Below are 22,322 nucleotides of genomic sequence, written 5' to 3'. Positions count from 1 at the left end.
AGAGTGCTAGCCAGGGTGGGTGTCCACTGTCCATGGGACGCTGAGAGTGCTAGCCAGGGTGGGTGTCCACTGCCCATGGGACGCTGAGAGTTATAGCCAGGGTGGAGACTCCATGGGTGGCTGAGAGTGCTAGCCAGGGTGGGGGGGTGCATAGGTGGCTGTATTAGTGTCAACCAGCATCACCCTCAAGAATATTTAAACCCCTGTAAAGACCTTCAAGGCTGTTGAACAATGAGTCAGATACGACTCGGTGCAGCAGGAGGAAATATGTCTACATTAGTATGTAATGCTCCTGGCTGAGTTTTTTTCCTTTCCCCAGCCGTGTGAAGTGACATGCCGGCCAATACAAGCTGTAACAGCTCATAGTTCAGTCATTAATAGTTAGCCGGCTATTATTATTTGGTGAAGTAGATATTCCAGCCAAGGTCCATAGTTGAATGTGTTAGGCTGCGTTGCTGTATGTATCAGTGTTACCAGGGTAAAAGCCTCTCCAATGTTCCTCAGAGAACAGTCCTTCAGACCTGGTAACGAGGAGTGAAGACAGACTGTAGAGATTTTGAGATGAGCAGATCTCAACTAGAGAACTCTCAGCAGTCAGCAGACATCTTATCAGGCAGGGTGGGACGGCAGATGGGTGTTTGGATTGGGTTCAGGCCGTGTCGAAATCCATTTGTCTAGAAGACGACTACAGAGAAATGCAAACAAGCTGTGGCTCAGTAGGTCCCGTGAGGAATGAACAGAAACACAGACACAAGCTCGCAAGAATGCACGCACGCACACACACACACACACACACACACACACACACACACACACACACACACACACACACACACACACACACACACACACACACACACACACACACACACACACACACAGAGAGAGCGAGAGAGAGACACACGCACACAGTTAAACTGAGAGATTGCTCTCTGCAGGCCTTGCTGCTAAATGTGATAGAGATCTGTACATCCAGGGCACTTAGTCTTGGCAGCCGAACAGACAAAAATACTGATTGCACAGGGCAGGATTTCACTCTGCAGCAGGGGGAGAGGTGGTGACGAATAGAAAGACACAATTAGATCACAGTCAGAGCCTTGAGAGAAGACAGGGACACCAGGGATGTTTCATTACATCTGAAACGGCTGCAATACGTCTTCAAAGGAACGACTTTCACTTTCATTCTATCTTCATGGGCCATGTACTGGAGTGTACGGTCTGGGAATGGCTTCTTCCTTTTGTTTGATTCGATCTACAGCCAAACCGTAGCTTCTTAGAGACTTCAGCACATGCCACTTGGACACTAGAGGAAGCAAGTTATAGAGAGGAAGTTCAGTTAAACAGAGAGATTTATAAACAGACATATTCACTTTATCAGTCAAACAATCCATCACAATCACAGTGTCCCTGAAAATTCAGCCAACAACGCCAAGACACAAACTTCTAATACCACCCCATTCCCCTAAACACACACAAACACGAACCGTTAATCAGAGAATAGCATATGTTTAATTCATCATCCCTCTCCTATCATATCAATATGTTTAATTCATCATCCCTCTCCTATCATATCAATATGTTTAATTCATCATCCCTCTCCTATCATATCAATATGTTTAATTCATCATCCCTCTCCTATCATATCAATATGTTTAATTCCTCATCCCTCTCCTATCATATCAATATGTTTAATTCCTCATCCCTCTCCTATCATATCAATAAGTTTAATTCCTCATCCCTCTCCTATTATATTAATATGTTTAATTCATCATCCCTCTCCTATCATATCAATATGTTTAATTCATCATCCCTCTCCTATTATATTAATATGTTTAATTCCTCATCCCTCTCCTATCATATCAATATGTTTAATTCCTCATCCCTCTCCTATCATATCAATATGTTTAATTCATCATCCCTCTCCTATCATATCAATATGTTTAATTCCTCATCCCTCTCCTATCATATCAATATGTTTAATTCATCATCCCTCTCCTATTATATCAATATGTTTAATTCATCATCCCTCTCCTATCATATCAATATGTTTAATTCATCATCCCTCCCCTCTCCTATCATGTCAATATCCATGACGGGCGATCTTACTGCCAGTGACACTCAAAAGGTCAGCGGCCAACCAATTACATTAATGTGTTTTTAAAAAAAATCTGGGCAGAGTGGGCTTTCAGTGACATCAGCTGTCATGATGGAGGGAGGGGAAGAAGGAAGGAGGGAGAGGAAGAGCGGATTGCTTCAAAGTGCCTGGGACAGATTACCCTGGGAGAGCAATCAATCTTGTCCTCCCAGCCAGCCATTACGGAGTCTACAACGGGCATGAACACAGTCTCCCAGACAGACTGTTCCCTGGGTAAAGGTCAAGGGCGACTGGTGAAGAGAAGGAAACAGGCTGGAGAAGCGGGCTCTCTTATTCTCTCTAATTTCTCTCTCTCTCTCTCTCTCTCTCTCTCTCTCTCTCTCTCTCTCTCTCTCTCTCTCTCTCTCTCTCTCTCTCTCTCTCTCTCTCTCTCTCTCTCTCTCTCTCTCTCTGATGATTAAGTGCTCACATATTTGAAAAGCAAATGTCCACAGATAATGGTGGGTTTGTGAGAGTGGTTGTTTGAACCAACTGTCCCCCTGAGGTATGGCTGTGGTTTCCCTGAGCCCCCGGTTGGGGTTTAGGCATTTTACTGACCAGGGTTCACGGTTCTGGGGTTCTGGGGGGGACATGAGGGTGCATTTATCAGGGTTGGGAAATAATGGTCCGTCCACATGACTGTTTTGAAAGAAAACTCTCTCATCTTCACATGGCAAAATAAGTCAGGAAACAGGACACTGGAAGTCAATGCAGACCAAAGTGAACCATGACAGAATAATATGTACAGTTAAAGTCGGAAGTTTACATACACTTAGGTTGGAGTCATTAAAACTCATTTTTCAACCACTCCACAAAGGTCTTGTTAACAAACTATAGTTTTGGCAAGTCGGTTAGGACATCTACTTTTTGCATGACACAAGTAATTTTTTCAACAATTGTTTACAGACAGATTATTTAACTTATAATTCACTCAGTTCATCTGTACAAACAATAGTACGCAAGTATAAACACCATGGGACCACGCAGCCGTCATACCGCTCAGGAAGGAGACGCGTTCTTGTCTCCTAGAGATGAATGTACTATGGTGCGAAAAGTGCAAATCAATCCCAGAACAACAGTAAAGGACCTTGTGAAGATGCTGGAGGAAACAGGTAGAAAAGTATCTATATCCACAGTAAAACGAGTCCTATATCAACATAACCTAAAATGCTGCTCAGCAAGGAAGAAGCCCCTGCTCCAAAACTGCCATAAAAAAGCCAGACTACGGTTTGCAACTGCACATGAGGACAAAGATCGTACTTTTTGGAGAAATGTCCTCTGGTCTGATGAAACAAAAAATAGAACTGTTTGGCCATAATGACCATCATTATGTTTGGAGGAAAAAGGGGGAGGCTTGCAATTGTTATTCATTTATTTTCAGACTTTTTTGTTTACTCACATGGCAATCAGACTGAAATACTTAATTCTGGTGTGTGGAATAGAGAGGTGGGTGCTGTGTTGTTGGGAGGTTCTGTCTGCCACTTGTTCTCAATAGGAAGGGGGACTTGAAGAGGGAGACAGCGAAGTCCATGCACTGCTGCTCTCTTTGTTCTGTGTGTTTATAGTGCTAGTGTTTTTAGTTCATCTGTGTATCTCACATTATGTGCCCAGTATGATATGGCTAGCAAACTTTATTAGAAGATAATGACAACATGACAATAACAGTAGCTTTAAATGATGTGATGAGATGGAGGAGGGGATGAATGGGCAGATTGTTGGGCAGACGTCACCAGATGCAGAATTTGGTCTGGAGGGTGAGGAGAGAAAGAGTGAAAGGAGGAGGAGAGGGAAGAGGGAGAATCAAGAGACAGGAAGAACTAACCGCAGAACCTATCACTTGTCCTCGACAGGCAGCCAGTCTCAGTCAGGGGTGGTGGAATGGAAAAGCAAACATAAAGGATACTTCATTTTCAATAACATGGGCCTGGTTTAGTTGGAAGCCCTACAGGCTGAGAAGTAAATTATTTATTTTTTTACCCAGTTTAATAAGGCCTTTAACCCTAACTCTATCTTTTTAGTGTTTGACCTGATGGGGCTTGGATAGGTGACGACTCAACCCTGCTGTGTAATGGGCTCCGGGACACTTCTGCCATATTACATACACAAATCTAGAACCTCCAGATATGCAAACACTAACTAGAAACCAATGTCCAATTCTATACCAACCCTGGCCTAAACTTTGATTTTGAATTTGGCACAAAATATTACTGGCTAGGGAAGGACCAGAAAGGAACTGGGCAACTGAACAGTCAATTTCAGTCAGTTGAAAATGGAACTTGCAATGAATACATTTAGTATGCAAATGTCTACATTTACAGCCAATTTGAGCAGGTTTCAAATATTTACCAGCAAACAAAATATAGAAATATTTACATGCCTGTAAACGTTATTGTAAGTAAGATACAGTTGAAGTCGGACATTTACATACACTTAGGTTGGAGTCATTAAAACTTGTTTTTGAACCACTCCACAAATTTCTTGTTAACAAACTATAGTCTTGGCAAGTCGGTTAGGACATCAAGTAATTTGACATTTTTCCAACAATTGTTTACAGACAGATTATTTCACTTATAATTCACTGTATCACAATTCCAGTGGGTCAGAAGTTTACATACACTAAATTGACTCTGCCTTTAAACAGCTTGGAAAATTCCAGAAAATTATGTCATGGCTTCAGAAGCTTCTGATAGGCTTATTGATATCATTTGAGTCAATTGGAGGAGTACCTGTGGATGTATTTCAAGGCCTACCTTCAAACCTGACTCAGTTACACCAGCTCTGTCAGGAGGAATGGGCCAAAATTCACCCAACTTATTGTGGGAAGCTTGTGGAAGGCTACCGAAACGTTTGATCCAAGTTAAACAATTTAAAGGCAATGCTACCAAATACTAATTGAGTGTATGTAAACTTCTGACCCACTGGGAATGTGATGAAAGAAATAAAAGCTGAAATAAATCATTCTCTCTACTATTATTCTGGCATTTCACATTCTTAAAATAAAGTGGTGATCCTAAATGACCTAACACAGGGACTTTTTACTTGGATTAAATGTCAGGAATTGTGAAAAACTGAGTTTAAATGTATTTGGCGAAGGTGTATGTAAACTTCTGACTTCAACTGTACATACGTATGTCTAGTAGTTACAATCCAGTGTCATCAACCTTCTTTCTACAAACAAAACATCCTGCAGTCTTATGGTTTCATATCTACAGCAAATTGATTTACAAAACTGTACATTGTACTATATGTTTCAAACTAATACAACTATGTGATACCACTAAACTAATACCACTAAACTAATACCACTAAACTAATACCACTAAACTAATACCACTAAACCAATACCACTAAACCAATACCACTAAACCAATACCACTAAACTAATACCACTAAACTAATACCACTAAACTAATACCACTAAACTAATACTACTAAACTAATACTACTAAACTAATACCACTAAACTAATACCACTAAACTAATACCACTAAACTAATACTACTAAACTAATACCACTAAACTAATACCACTAAACCAATACCATGAAACTAATACCACTAAACTAATACTACTAAACTAATACCACTAAACTAATACTACTAAACTAATACCACCGAAACGAATACCACTAAACTAATACTACTAAACTAATACCACTAAACTAATACTACTAAACTAATACCACGAAACGAATACCACTAAACTAATACCACTAAACTAATACTACTAAACTAATACCACCGAAACGAATACCACTAAACTAATACCACTAAACTAATACTACTAAACTAATACCACTAAACTAATACCACTAAACTAATACCACTAAACTAATACTACTAAACTAATACCACTAAACTAATACCACTAAACCAATACCACTAAACCAATACCACTAAACTAATACCACTAAACTAATACCACTAAACTAATACCACTAAACTAATACCACTAAACTAATATCACTAAACTAATACCACTAAACTAATACCACTAAACCAATACCACTAAACTAATACCACTAAACTAATATCACTAAACTAATACCACTAAACTAATACCACTAAACTAATACCACTAAACTAATACCACTAAACTAATGCCTCTTAACTAATACCACTAAACTAATACCAGTAAACTAATACCACTAAACTAATATCATTATGTGATACCACTAAACTAATACCACTAAACTAATACCACTAAACTAATACCACTAAACCAATATCAGTTTCATCCATCTTTGAGCGTGCCTACGGGCATGTCAATCGTAGATCAGATACCCACGCTGGGAGGATGACAGCTCGTTATGCAAAACACTGCATTAAAGTGGATGGCTACAGAGTACAGGCAGGCCTGTGATGGAAACCCTTTATACTGTATGCTGTTCCATTCCTCTAAGACTGACATGTGCCTCTTTCATTAAGTCTAATTATCTACATCTGATATGTAGCCCACACAGCTGCACTTCCTGACTGAACACGCACACACACACACACACACACACACACACACACACACACACACACACACACACACACACACACACACACACACACACACACACACACACACACACACACACACACACACACACACACACACACACACACACACACACACACACACACACACAGACACACACACACACACAGAGAATAGATTAAGCCTATCTTGCAGGAATGACAGCTTGTATTACCATCCATCAATACAGCATTGCATTTGGCTACAGTACAGATACGCAGAAAAATGCTGAGAAATGCAATTATCATTCATCAGAGCAGCTGGATGTAAACTGAAATAATTTAAGCCATAGAGAGAGACAGAGAGAGAGACTGAGAGAGACACTGAGAGAGAGACAGAGAGAGAGACAGAGAGAGAGACTGAGATAGACACTGAGAGAGAGACAGAGAGAGACTGAGCGAGAGAGACTGAGTGAGAAAGACAGAGAGAGAGAGACAGAGAGAGATGCTAAAATAGATACAGTGCCCTCAGAGCTGTTTAGACTTTGATGGAGGGCTCTGTGACATCATCATCCGTGAGCAGAAAGAAAAGTGTCAGAGGCCAATGGGAAGCAGGTGTGGGCATGGAGGGATGGCCAACTCTAAAGGTGCTCTTCTACAGTCCCTATGACATCCCGGGGATTACGACTCGGATCCTACCTTTATGAAGTGTCTGTGCAACATGTAGTTTCACCTAAATCATGGCATTGATGTTCAATGGGAGATTTGTGTGAAAGTTCATGGGCTATGTCGTTATGGCTATGTCCCAAATTACACCATATTCCATATGTAGTGCACTACTTTTGACTATGGCCCTTAAGGCCCCCATAGTAGTGCACTATAAAGGGAATAGGGTGCCATTTGGGAGACAACCTATGTCTTTATTGGCTGGGTCAGAGAAAGTGTGTTGGACTGTAGCAAAACTCTTCCATCTGCGCTAGAGATGAACAAAACATCAGACAGACAAGGTCTGCGTCCCTAATGGCATCCTATTCCCTATATAGTGCACAGCATTTTACCAGGGCCCATAGGGCTCTGCCATTTGGGACGCAGATACAGACAGACAGGGCTCCTAACCCACCCCAGATGGCTCACACTCTCTCAACTCTCTCGTCTCTTTATGCTTCTAATTAGACCTCTTTCCTGAGCTCCTATAGTCTGAAACATCCAACCATAGCTGGGGAGACAGTCCCTCCTTACTGGCGGCAGTAGGTCACTGTAGTGTCAGAGGTTAAGAGGCAGTGTTCAGCTAGCCTGAGTCTCAGATCTCTTGGGCCTGTTTTTGCCATACGTGACAATGACAGCAATAGAGTTGGCAAGACAGTACAAATAGATCTTGGACTCAGGCTAGTGTTCAGCATGTTGAGGGCGAATACCCCTCAGTACCAATTATATGGGGGCCTTGATGCCTTGATAGCAACAGCTAATTAAGGGAAATAATGCTTCTCCTTCCTCTTAACTCCAATTGAACAGCTCCACCACTCATTGATGCCTCGGCTGCGTTTAAAACTGACCCTAATATGGAAATAACTTCCCAAAGTTTTTCAAGGCAATTTGCAATCTGATTATTAGCATAAACAGCCCAGAGTAAAGAGAACACATGGGATTTGCCTCTAAGGGAGGGAGACAGATGGAGGGAGAGAGGGAGTGATGAACACATTGTTGCCATTACTGGCCTGGTTGGATCTCTCCCCTTTAACAAACTATAGAGCTGTTATGACACACTCTTCCTTTCTCTGGAAATCTGTGACAGCAGAGAGAGAAAGAGACAGACAGTGAGAGAGAGGGAGAGAGAGAGAGATAGAGAGAGAGAGAGGCAGAGATATAGAGAGGGAGAGAGATACAGAGAGTGAGAGAGAGAGGGAGGAAGAGAGAGAGAGAGAGGCAGAGATATAGAGAGGGGAGATAGATACAGAGAGTGAGAGAGAGGAGAGAGAGAGAGAGAGAGAGAGAGAGAGAGAGAGAGAGATGCAGAGAGCAGGAAGGAGAGAGAGAGAGAGAGAGAGAGAGAGTGAGAGAGATGCAGAGAGCGGGAAGAGAGAGAGAGAGAGAGATGCAGAGAGCGGGAAAGAGAGAGAGAGAGCGAGAGAGAGAGATGCAGAGAGCGGGAAAGAGAGAGAGAGAGAGAGAGAGAGAGATGCAGAGTGGGAAAGAGAGAGAGAGATGCAGAGAGCGGGAAAGAGAGATAGAGAGAGAGAGAGATACAAAGCGAGAGAGAGAGAGAGAGAGAGAGAGAGAGAGGCAGAGATATAGAGAGGGAGAGAGAGATATAGAGAGGGAGAGAGATACAGAGAGTGAGAGAGAGAGAGAGAGAGAGAGAGAGGCAGAGATATATATAGAGAGGAGATAGATACAGAGAGTGAGAGAGAGGAGAGAGAGAGAGAGAGAGAGAGAGAGAGATGCAGAGAGCAGGAAGGAGAGAGAGAGAGAGAGAGAGAGTGAGAGAGATGCAGAGAGCGGGAAAGAGAGAGAGAGAGAGAGAGAGTGCAGAGAGCGGGAAAGAGAGAGAGAGAGAGCGAGAGAGAGAGATGCAGAGAGCGGGAAAGAGAGAGAGAGAGAGAGAGAGAGAGATGCAGAGTGGGAAGAGAGAGAGAGAGATGCAGAGAGCGGGAAGAGAGATAGAGAGAGAGAGATACAAAGCGAGAGAGAGAGAGAGAGAGAGAGAGAGAGAGGCAGAGATATAGAGAGGGAGAGAGATATAGAGAGGGAGAGAGATACAGAGAGTGAGAGAGAGAGAGAGAGAGAGAGGCAGAGATATAGAGAGGGAGAGAGATACAGAGAGTGAGAGAGAGAGGGAGGAAGAGAGAGAGAGAGAGGCAGAGATATAGAGAGGGAGATAGATACAGAGAGTGAGAGAGAGGAGAGAGAGAGAGAGAGAGAGAGAGAGAGAGAGAGAGAGAGATGCAGAGAGCAGGAAGGAGAGAGAGAGAGAGAGAGAGAGTGAGAGAGATGCAGAGACGGGAAAAGAGAGAGAGAGAGAGAGAGATGCAGAGAGCGGGAAGAGAGAGAGAGAGAGCGAGAGAGAGAGATGCAGAGAGCGGGAAAGAGAGAGAGAGAGAGAGAGAGAGAGATGCAGAGTGGGAAAGAGAGAGAGAGAGATGCAGAGAGCGGGAAAGAGAGATAGAGAGAGAGAGAGATACAAAGCGAGAGAGAGAGAGAGAGAGAGAGAGAGAGAGAGAGAGAGGCAGAGATATAGAGAGGGAGAGAGATATAGAGAGGGAGAGAGATACAGAGAGTGAGAGAGAGAGAGAGAGAGAGAGAGAGAGAGCAGAGATATATATATAGAGAGGGAGATAGATACAGAGAGTGAGAGAGAGGAGAGAGAGAGAGAGAGAGAGAGAGAGAGAGATGCAGAGAGCAGGAAGGAGAGAGAGAGAGAGAGAGAGAGTGAGAGAGATGCAGAGAGCGGGGAAGGAGAGAGAGAGAGAGATGCAGAGAGCGGGAAGAGAGAGAGAGAGAGCGAGAGAGAGAGATGCAGAGAGCGGGAAAGAGAGAGAGAGAGAGAGAGAGAGAGATGCAGAGTGGGAAAGAGAGAGAGAGAGTGCAGAGAGCGGGAAGAGAGATAGAGAGAGAGAGAATACAAAGCGAGAGAGAGAGAGAGAGAGAGAGAGAGAGAGAGAGAGAGAGAGAGAGGCAGAGATATAGAGAGGGAGAGAGATATAGAGAGGGGAGAGAGATACAGAGAGTAGAGAGAGAGAGAGAGAGAGAGAGAGGCAGAGATATATATATATAGAGAGAGAGAGAGAGAGAGAGAGAGAGAGAGAGAGAGAGAGAGAGAGAGAGAGAGAGAGAGAGAGAGAGAGAGAGAGAGAGAGAGAATGATAGAGAGGTAGCACTGCTGTGTGATGACCTGGTTATGACGTTCTTCATTCTTCCATGATGTTGAATGTATTGTTGAGATAGTTATTGGTATTGTCCAGATTCCTGCAGACAGGCCAGCTATGATTGGCTGTTTACTGTACTACCAAAGAGGTTTCACATCTGTAAACAAACAGGTTTCACTACTGTAAACAAACAGATCTGCCTATGGGAAGAGATCCTGTTCTGTGTGATTATTCACTGTCGCTGGTTTTACAGTTATGGCCACACTTTATCTGGATAGTCTGGATAGCTGTCATACTATCTGTTGATAAGCAACTGCTTGCTTAGGCTAAGGTTAGGGTCAGGGTAAATTAAGGTAAGGGTTAAGGTTAGGATTAGAGCTAGAGTTGGGGTTAGTAGATAGTTAGTTGAAATGTTACTGATAGTCTGTAGAGCATCTACTATTCCAATAAGGCAGAGCAGGACACACTGCATACTGTATGGAGACTACAGGTATTTCTCACTAATTATACATGTTCTGGGGCAACGTTTTTGACCCTTTTGTCATCTGTCTGTTTCTCTGTCACTGGAGTAGTTAACCCTTGTATGGTCTGTCTGTCTGTCTGTCTGTCTGTCTGTCTGTCTGTCTGTCTGTCTGTCTGTCTGTCTGTCTGTCTGTCTGTCTGTCTGTCTGTCTGTCTGTCTGTCTGTCTGTCTGTCTGTCTGTTGTGAATCATGTGGATAATGACACTGTTTGAGGAATGTCCGGGCCATCTCTCCTCGTCTGTGTCTGCTAGCGAGGATCTCAATAATAATAGTTTCTTTTACTTGACCATAAATCTCATCTCATACCATTGTGACAGTCAGGGCTTGTGGGATCTCTTAAAGTGATGTGTGTGTGTGTGTGTGTGTGTGCGTGCGTGTGCTTGAATGAGGATGTCTGTTTCTTCCACTTCCTTGTATCCAGTAGTCCCAGAAAACTTTTTGTCATTAATTCAGAGAGAAAAATTGTGTTCTCTACTACAAACAATATACCTCCTAGATACACCATGGTTCATGAAATACCTCCTAGATCTACTGTAGTTTATTAAATACCTCCTAGATCTACCGTAGTTTACTAAATACCTTCTAGATCCACCATGTTTAGTTAAATACCTCCTAGATCTACCGTAGTTTATTAAATACCTCCTAGATCCACTGTGGTTTATTAAATACCTTCTAGATCCACCATGTTTAATTAAATACCTCCGAGATCTACCGTAGTTTATTAAATACCTCCTAGATCCACCGTGGTTTATTAAATACCTCCTAGATCCACCATGTTTAATTAAATACCTCCTAGATCTACCGTAGTTTATTAAATACCTCCTAGATCCACCATGTTTAGTTAAATACCTCCTAGATCTACCGTAGTTTATTAAATACCTCCTAGATCCACCATGTTTAATTAAATACTTCCTAGATCCACCGTGGTTTATTAAATACCTCCTAGATCCACCATGGTTTATTAAATACCTCCTAGATCCACGGAAGTTTATTAAATACCTCCTAGATCCACTGTGGTTTATTAAATACCTCCTAGATCCACTGTGGTTTATTAAATACCTCCTAGATCCACCATGGTTTATCAAATACCTCCTAGATCCACCATGGTTTATTAAATACCTCCTAGATCCACCATGGTTTATTAAATACCTCCTAGATCCACCGTGGTTTATTAAATACCTTGCAGATCCACCGTGGTTTATTAAATACCTCGCAGATCCACCGTGGTTTATTAAATACCTCCTAGATCCACCGTGGTTTATTAAATACCTCCTAGATCCACCATGTTTAATTAAATACCTCCTAGGTCCACCATGGTTTATTAAATACCTCCTAGATCCACCATGGTTTATTAAATACCTCCTAGATCCACCGTGGTTTATTAAATACCTCCTAGATCCACTGTGGTTTATTAAATACCTCCTAGATCCACCATGGTTTATCAAATACCTCCTAGATCAACCATGGTTTATCAAATACCTCCTAGATCCACTGTGGTTTATTAAATACCTCCTAGATCCACCATGGTTTATTAAATACCTCCTAGATCCACCATGGTTTATGAAATCATGGAGATTTGGAATGAATCAAACCATGAATGAAAATAAGGTCTATGCCTATTAAAGCATGGACCTTAGATACATTGCCTTTGGAAAGAATTCAGACCCCAGACCCTTTACTCAGTACTTTGTTGAAGCACGTTTGGCAGTGATTACAGCCTTGAGTCTTCTTGGGTATGACACTACAAGCTTGGCACACCTGATTTGGTGAATTTCTCCCATTCTTCTCTCTACTCTGTCAGGTTGGATAGAGAGTTATTTTCAGGTCTCTCCAGCGATGTTAGATCGGGTTCAAGTCTGGGCTGTGGCTGGGCCACTCAAGGACATTCAGAGACTTGTCCCGAAGCCACTCCTGCGTTGTCTTGGCTGTGTGCTTAGGGTCACTGTCCTGTTGGAAGGTGAACCTTCGCCCCAGTCTGAGGTCTTGAGTGTTCTGGAGTAGGTTTTCATCAAGGATCTCTCTGTACTTTGCTCCATTCATCTTTGCCTTGATCCTGACTGGTCTCCCTGTCCCTGCCGCTGAAAAACATCCCCACGGCATGATGCTGCCACCACCATGCTTCACCGTAGGAATGGTGCCAGGTTTCCTCCAGATGTGACCCTTGGCATTCAGGCCAAATAGTTTAATTTTGGTTTCATCAGACCATGACAATCTTGTTTCTTGTGGTCTGAGAGTCTTTAGGTGCCTTTTGGCAAACTCCAAGCGGGCTGTCATGTGCCTTTTACTGAGGAATGGCTTCCGTCTGGCCACTCTACCATAAAGGCCTGATTGGTGAAGCGTTGCAGAGATGGTTGTCCTTCTGGAAGTTTCTCTCATCTCCACAGAGGAACTCTAGAGCTCTGTCAGTGACCACCTCCCTGACCAAGGTCCTTCTACCCCGATTGCTCAGTTTGGCCGAGCGGCCAGCTCTAGGAAGAGTCTTGGTGGTTCCAAACTTCTTCCATTTAAGAATGATGGAGGCCACTGTGTTCTTGGGGACCTTCAATGCTGCAGACATTTTTTGATACCCTTCCCCAGATCTGTACCTTGACACAATCCTGTCTCAGAGCTCTACAGACAATTCCTTTGATCTCGTGGCTGGGATTTGCTCTGACATGCACTGTCAAATGTGGGACCTTATATAGACGTGTGTGTGCCTTTCCAAATCATGTCCAATCAATTGAATTTACCACAGGTGGACTCCAAACAAGATGTAGACACATCTCAATGATGATCAATGGAAACAGGTTTCACCTGTGCTCAATTTCATGTCTCATAGCAAAGGGTCTGAATACTTTTTTATGTATTTTTACATTTGCATACATTTCTACCAACGTGTTTTCTCTTTGTCATTATGGGGTATTGTGTGTAGATTGCTGAATATATATATATATATATATATATATATATATATATATATATATATATATATATATATATTGTTTTAATCCATTTTAGAATAAGGGTCTAACGTAACAAAATGTGGAAAAAGTCAAGAGATCTGAATACTTTCCAAAGACACTGTACATGCATATATAAACCCATATACACTGAGTGGACAAAACATTAAGAGGTATTTCCATGACAGACTGACCAGGTGAATCCAGGTGAAAGATATGATCCCTTATTGATGTCGCCTTCAATCAGTGTAGATGAAGGAGACAGGTTAAAGAAGGAGTTTTAAGCCTTGAGACATGGATTGTGTATATGTGCCATTCAGAGGGTGAATGAGCAAGGCAAAATATTTAAGTGCCTTTGAACAGGGTCTGGTAGTATGTGCCAAGCGCACCGGTTTGTGTCAAAAATTGCGATGCTGCTGGGTTTTTCACCCTCAAAAGTTTCCCATGTGTATCAAGAATGGTCCACCATCCAAAGGGCATCCAGACAATTTGACACAACTGTGGAAGCACTGGAGTCAACATGGGCCAGCATCTCTGTGTAAAACTTTCGACACCTTGTAGAGTCTATGCCCCGACAAATTGAGGCTGTTCTGATGTAAAAAGTGGGGGAGCACCTCAATATTACAAAGGTGTTCCTAATGTTTGGTATACTCAGTGTATATAAATAGTTTTACTACATGACTCTAGGCAAACACCACATTCTTCCACCAACCACGTCATCTGTTACACGTCTGTAATTTGACGTGACAACCAGGTTAAAGAAAAGAAAAGGCAGGACCATATCATAAAAAACTAAATATCTCCGATGACTAATTCACCTCACAGCCGTGTTTGGTCCTGTTACCTCCCCTGTGAACTGACTGCTGATGGTGCAGCAGCAAAACCCTTCCCCTTTCCACCATACGGCAAGAGCTGCTTGTGTCAAAACAATTGGATCCCCCCTCAAATGAAACACTGACATAACATTTGCTGTAGCAGTACTGTAACTCAGAGGGTTAACTTAATGTCAAACATCTGCATGTAAAACACACACACACACACACACACACACACACACACATACGTGCTAGATTATTTGTCTTCACGAAAGAGGAGAAATGAGGAAAACATGGACACAGTCTTACAATACAGGAATGAAAAAAGCTGACTGTTGAACAGACAGAAATGTTTCTGAATGTGCTGTAATGTAAATATCACCATGTCTTTGAAGCCTTGGCCTGTCATATTACCTCATTGTTGTCCTTTAAGTGTGTGTGTGTGTGTGTGTGTGTGTGTGTGTGTGTGTGTGTGTGTGTGTGTGTGTGTGTGTGTGTGTGTGTGTGTGTGTGTGTGTGTGTGTGTGTGTGTGTGTGTGTGTGTGTGTGTGTGTGTGTGTGTGTGTGTGTGTGTGACCATAGCCCGTGATTACTTCATAGCTTTGTCAATCTGTGGAACTCTTCCCTTGTTCCCCTAATTTCCCCTCGATCACCTCATCCCTTGCTTCTCTGGCTCATTTTTACTCTCTCTCCCTCTCTCTATCTCCCCATCTCTCCCTCTATCTCTCTGCCTCTATACATCCCTCTCTCTCCGCTCCTCTGTTTTCTCTGTTTGAATGAGTGTCATAAAAAAACAGACAGGGACGGATTTCTCTCTATTTATTCTCCTTCCATCTCATCAGATTCTAATCCATACACCTCTTCAGGCTCTAATTCATACACCTCATCAGGCTCTACTCCATACACCTCTTCAGGCTCTAATTCTTACACCTCATCAGACTGTAATCCATAACCTCATCAGGATCTAATCCATACACCTCATTTGACTCTAATCTATACACATCATCAGAATCTAATCCATACACCTCATCAGACTCAAATCCATACACCTCATCAGGTTTTAATCCATCAACCTCATCAGATTCTAATTCATACACCTCATCAGAATCGAATCCATAAACCTCATTTGACACTCATTTGAGTGTCATAAAAAACAGACAGGGCAGGATTTCTCGCTATTTATTCTCCTTCCATCTCATCAGATTCTAATCCATACACCTCTTCAGGCTCTAATTCATACACCTCATCAGACTGTAATCCATAACCTCATCAGGATCTAATCCATACACCTCATAATGCTCTAATCCATGCACCTCATCAGACTCTAATCCATAGTCCTCATCAGACTCTAATTCATGCACCTCATGAGCTCTAATCCATATACCTCATCAGACTAATTCATACACCTCATCAGGCTCTACTCCATACACCTCATCAGGCTCTAATCCATACTCCTTATCAGACTGTAATCCATAACCTCATCAGGCTCTTATCCATACGTCTCATTTGACTCTAATTCATACACCTCACCAGGCTCTTATCCATACGTCTCATTTGACTCTAATTCATATACCTCATCAGAATCGAATCCATACACCTCATCAGACTCTAATCCATACACATCAGCGGGCTCTAATCCATACACTGCATCAGACTTTAAACCATACACCTCATCAGACTCTAATTCATGCACCTCATGAGCTCTAATCCATATACCTCATCAGACTCTACTCCATACACCTCATCAGACTCTAATCCATACAGCTCATCAGACTCTAATCCATACACCTCATCAGACTCTAATACACACCTCATCAGACTCTAATCTATACATCTCATCAGGCTCTAATGCATACACCTCATCAGGCTCTAATCCATAAACCTCATCAGACTCTAATCCATACACCTCATCAGGCTCTAAATCATAAACCTCATCGGGCTCTAATGCATACACCTCATCAGACTGTAATCCATAACCTCATCAGGCTCTAATCCATACGTCTCATTTGACTCTAATCCATACACCTCATCAGACGCTAATCTATACACATCATCAGGCTCTAATCCATACACCTCATCAGGCTCTAATATATACATCTCATTTGACTCTAATCCATACACATTATCAGAATCTAATCCATACACCTCATCAGACTCTAATCCATACATTTCATCAGGCTCTACTCCATACACATCTTCAGGCTCTAATCCATACACCTCTCTGGGCTCTAATCCATACACCTCATCAGGTCCACAGACTCTAATCCATGCACCACATCAGGGGTCCCAGACTCTAATCCATGCACCTCATCAGGGCTGCAGACTCTAATCCATACACCTCATCATTGGTCCAGACTCTAATCCATACACCTCCTCAGGGCTCCAGGCTCTAATCCATACACATCATCAGGGGCTCCAGGCTCTAATCCATACACATCATCAGGGGCCCTAGACTCTAATCCATACACCTCCTCAGGGGCTCCAGGCTCTAATCCATACACATCATCAGGGGCCCTAGACTATAATCCATACACCTCATCAAGGGCCCCAGACCCTAATCCATACACCTCATCAAGGGCCCCAGACCCTAATCCATACACCTCATCAGAGTCCCATGGCTCTAATCCATACACCTCATCACGGTCCCAGGCTCCAAAGTCAGTATTATTACACTCTACAGAGGAGCCAGGATTAAAACACTTCTCCATGTCTATCTAGACAGAGACATGGATTTGGTATCTCGTAGCCAACGTCTGTGTAACCTATGGAGCCATGTGCGTGAGTGACCACACCACACTCCAATAATAGTGTCTCCCTCCTCTCCTCAAGGCCCTGAGTACAGCTCAGAAATGATGTCTCTTTAAGATGTTACTTCAGACTGATAAGACGTTACCTCAGCTTGATAAAATGTTTCCTCAGCTCCTCTGTCTCAGACTAGCTGACCACAGACCTGAGCTTTGCTGAACATCTGACCGGCTAGCCTCCTCGGTACCATGAGAGGAATGACTGTCCTGTAATGGGGATTGCTGGTGTTTGGTGTTGTTATGGATAGCCTCTCATAGCTAGAGGGTGGTACTTTGATCGGTGATAGTGGGACTGAGGAGGCGCTGTAAATTCACCCTGCTCCTCCTCCCTCACTCTGAGGCTTGATAATCCTGTAGTTAACGGGGTTATAAATCTGAGTGTGACCGTGGCGACAGTCAGTGTTAGCATCGTCCAGTCCACACAGTCTCACATTCCACACATACCAGACGTCCAGACTGGAGAGGACTGAGAGTCACAAGATAGGCCCTGTGGGACAAGAGAGGGAGGGCCCTGTGGGACCAGAGAGGGAAGGCCCCTGTGGGACCAGAGAGGGAAGGCCCTGTGGGACCAGAGAGGGTGGTCGGTCTCGGTCTCTCTCTCTCGGTCTCTCTCTCTCGGTCTCTCTCTCTCGGTCTCTCTCTCTCGGTCTCTCTCTCTCGGTCTCTCTCTCTCTCTCTCTCTCTCTCTCTCTCTCTCTCTCTCTCTCTCTATAAAGGGAATAGGGTTACATTTTGGATACAGCCACGGTGTCAGCAGGGAAACAGAAACAAAGCTTCAGCCAAGTCATCACCAGGCAACCCCAGTCCATATGGATAGTGTAACCAAGAGCAAAGTGGCTCAAAATCCCCAAATAACAAATATATCCTGGTTGTGACTGGTGTCCTTGAAGCGCACAGCAACACAAACTAGAAGCCCTGTCTACCCTTCCCTCTGCGTGGGAGAGCGAACAGCACATGTTTCTTTCCCCCGGGCTTTAAGGTAGCTTTACGACCAACTCTCAGATCACACGGTGACCAACATACATAGTCGTGTGAGAGGAAGATTCATATTGTCCAACCCATAAACACACGTAAGGAAAGGCAGCTGACAGTGCTGATCCTCTATGTGTTGCTGACGGTGTTACAGCACGTGTTGTTCATCATCAGCTACACACAATGTAAAGCTGATCGTCCGCTGGTCACGTGATCAAGATAACAAGTCTAAACATCACAGCAGAGATTGTGAGCTGATTGCAGCAACAGCTGTGTGTGTGTCTCTATGTGTGTGTCTCCATGTGTGTGTCTCCATGTGTGTGTCTTCATGTGTGTGTCTTCATGTGTGTGTCTTCATGTGTGTGTCTTCATGTGTGTGTCTCCATGTGTGTGTCTCCATGTGTGTGTCTCCATGTGTGTCTTCATGTGTGTGTCTTCATGTGTGTGTCTCCATGTGTGTGTCTCCATGTGTGTGTCTTCATGTGTGTGTCTCCATGTGTGTGTCTCCATGTGTGTGTCTCCATGTGTGTGTCTTCATGTGTGTCTCCATGTGTGTGTCTCCATGTGTGTGTCTTCATGTGTGTGTCTTCATGTGTGTGTCTTCATGTGTGTGTCTCCATGTGTGTTCTCCATGTGTGTGTCTTCATGTGTGTCTTCATGTGTGTGTCTTCATGTGTGTGTCTCCATGTGTGTGTCTTCATGTGTGTGTCTTCATGTGTGTGTCTCCATGTGTGTGCTTCATGTGTGTGTCTTCATGTGTGTCTCCATGTGTGTGTCTTCATGTATGTGTCTCCATGTGTGTGTCTTCATGTGTGTGTCTCCATGTGTGTGTCTTCATGTGTGTGTCTTCATGTGTGTCTCCATGTGTGTGTCTTCATGTATGTGTCTCCATGTGTGTGTCTCCATGTGTGTGTCTTCATGTGTGTGTCTTCATGTGTGTGTCTTCATGTGTGTGTCTTCATGTGTGTCTCCATGTGTGTGTCTTCATGTGTGTGTCTCCATGTGTGTGTCTCCATGTGTGTGTCTCCATGTGTGTGTCTCCATGTGTGTGTCTTCATGTGTGTGTCTTCATGTGTGTCTCCATGTGTGTGTCTTCATGTATGTGTCTCCATGTGTGTGTCTCCATGTGTGTGTCTTCATGTGTGTGTCTTCATGTGTGTGTCTTCATGTGTGTGTCTTCATGTGTGTGTCTTCATGTGTGTCTCCATGTGTGTGTCTTCATGTGTGTGTCTCCATGTGTGTGTCTCCATGTGTGTGTCTCCATGTGTGTGTCTTCATGTGTGTGTCTTCATGTGTGTGTCTTCATGTGTGTGTCTTCATGTGTGTGTCTTCATGTGTGTGTACATACAGTAGTAGCAGATGTGCTTAGCTTCTAAAAGTAGTTAGTACTTTTTGTATTCCAAGGTCAACCTGTGGAACTTACCAAAGGAAAACCGCACAACTTGCTCTTTAGAGCCAGTCTGTGAACCCTTCTAATGATGTCTGATTGGTCTGTGTGATCCCAGCCAAGTATGTTCCTTCCCTGGCTGGGGCTGCCTTTATCTACTGCAGAAACAGGCCTATCCTCAGTGCCCTTTCACCAAATACAGTATCTGTTCATTCATTTAAAGTGCCCTCAGGTCTTTCCTGCACTTTACTGCTGCAGCCTTATAAAGCCATGACCTCTTCCCTTTGGAATGAAAATCACCTGGTAGAGCAAACCTAGAAAATGTTCATTCTTTCACTCTTTCCCTTGATAACTTTTCGCAAGACTGTGCAAACGCAGAAAGAAAAACTTTCTGGACAGATGTGAAACGTTCACAGCCAGTTGAAGGTGAGAAATGTTCCTCAGAGTGTTTTGCAACAGGACTTTCAGTACTGACTGTGAAAACCAGCTGGAGTCCTGGATTTTGCTGTGAAAGTGTGAGAGGGTGTGTTTTGGGAGACGGTGAAAACATACTTTTACACACTTCACTTTGTACTTCAAGTAATCATCACTCAAAATGGGAGTCCAGAGAATTCAGCAAGTTCTAATGTCTTTTCCAATCTGTGCGTGTCCGTGTCATGAACAGACTGCTCTGTCTGACTAAGTGTTTGTTGGTGATGAGGTGTTCTGCTTTGGCTTGCGCTTCTCTCACTTCCGGAAAAACAATAGGAAGCTCATCAGGTGGAGGTGGAACAGCCTTGGCTCAATGGCCCTCCTGTCCATACTAACTCCCCATTTCTCTCTCTCTATCTCCCCCCTCACCCCCCCCCTCTCTCTCTCTCTTCCATCCAGAGCTCTGAGTTACTGCTCTGTATAGTCATATTTAACAGGCCAGCCTCTCTCTGCAGCCTTTCTCTCTAGCCTGTAGCAGCGTGGATCTGCCAACAGACCCTCTTCACTGACAACAGCTTTATTAGAAACAGCTGTTCTAGGATCAGTGCTCCACACTGCAGTGAGAGACATACACACACAGACTCTCTCTCGCTCTCACTGGATGACCTCTGTGACAGTCCGGATGATATAGAATAATCGGCTCAGGGTGGAGATAAAATCAGTCCGTCCATCTATCCATCCCTCCAGCCTGCTGATAATGCCTTGTTAAGTCTCATCTCCATCCATTCAGGACTCTCTGCTAGCCAACCATTTTCACTCTGGCAATTACTCAGATGGCCTCAGTTCGAGGGTAAAACTTGTTCTATTTACCCACGGGCCCTTGAGTAATGAGGGGCTCGTATGCAATATGAATGTTGGATGGAGGATAGGTCATTGGATCGTTTCCATTGTATCCCTCCCCGTACTTACAGAGCTCATATCCCTGTTAATCATACACAGCCAGAGACTTAACGGGCCAATTCTGGCCTGATTTAACCTGGCTGTCATTAGTCTGGCTAAGTGTTGCTGAGAAAAGCCCAAAACTACAAATCCCACAGATAATGGCTAGCTACATTAGGACAGAGAGAAAAGAGAGAAGAGAGAGAGAGAGAGAGAGAAGACATATCTGGCTAATGTCGTCTGGAATGTGGCAGAGACTCTGGATAAGACAGTACTGTGGAGGCAGACGAGGCCTGGAGACGTATCAAAGAGAAGCAACTCCTAAAAGCACTAATCATATCTGTCTGTCTGTCTGTCTGTCTGTCTGTCTGTCTGTCTGTCTGTCTGTCTGTCTGTCTGTCTGTCTGTCTGTCTGTCTGTCTGTCTGTCTGTCTGTCTGTCTGTCTGTCTGTCTGTCTGTCTGTCTGTCTGTCTGTCTGTCTGTCTGTCTGTCTGTCTGTCTGTCTGTCTGTCTGTCTGTGTCTGTCTCTCACTCCCTCTCTCTCTCTTTCTCTTTTTTTCTCTCTCCTACTCTCTCTCTCTCTCACTCTCTCTCTCTCTCTCTTTCTCCGTTTCGCTCTCTCACTCTGCCAAGTGTTGAGAAAAAGTCCCTGTTCATAGTAAAACTCTTGTTAACACTTTCTATTCATGTGGGTACATGAGTTGCAGGCCTGGTTTCACTGCCTCCAACAGGGTCTTCCTTCAACTAGCCCACACCCTGACTGGCTGACCTGACCAGACCTCACAATGTTCATACTGTACATACACTATATAAATCACCCACTGAATGTCCATAGATACAGTATATAAAACACCCAGTGAATCTCCATAGATACACTCTGTAAACAGTGGTCCTGTGTAGCTCAGTTGGTAATGGCAGGGATCCATTCCCACTGGGGTCACTAACTGTAACATAAGTTGCTTTGGATAAAAGTGTCTGCTTAATGGCATACTTTTGAATGTTATATTAAAACACCCACTGACTGACTGGGTACTGTACTGTAGGGTCCTTTCTGTAGGGGGACATATTATA

Source organism: Salmo salar, unplaced genomic scaffold (genome assembly GCF_905237065.1).
Source record: "Salmo salar unplaced genomic scaffold, Ssal_v3.1, whole genome shotgun sequence".
In the NCBI taxonomy this organism is placed as follows: domain Eukaryota; kingdom Metazoa; phylum Chordata; class Actinopteri; order Salmoniformes; family Salmonidae; genus Salmo; species Salmo salar.
Note: the sequence above shows the minus strand (reverse complement) of the source record.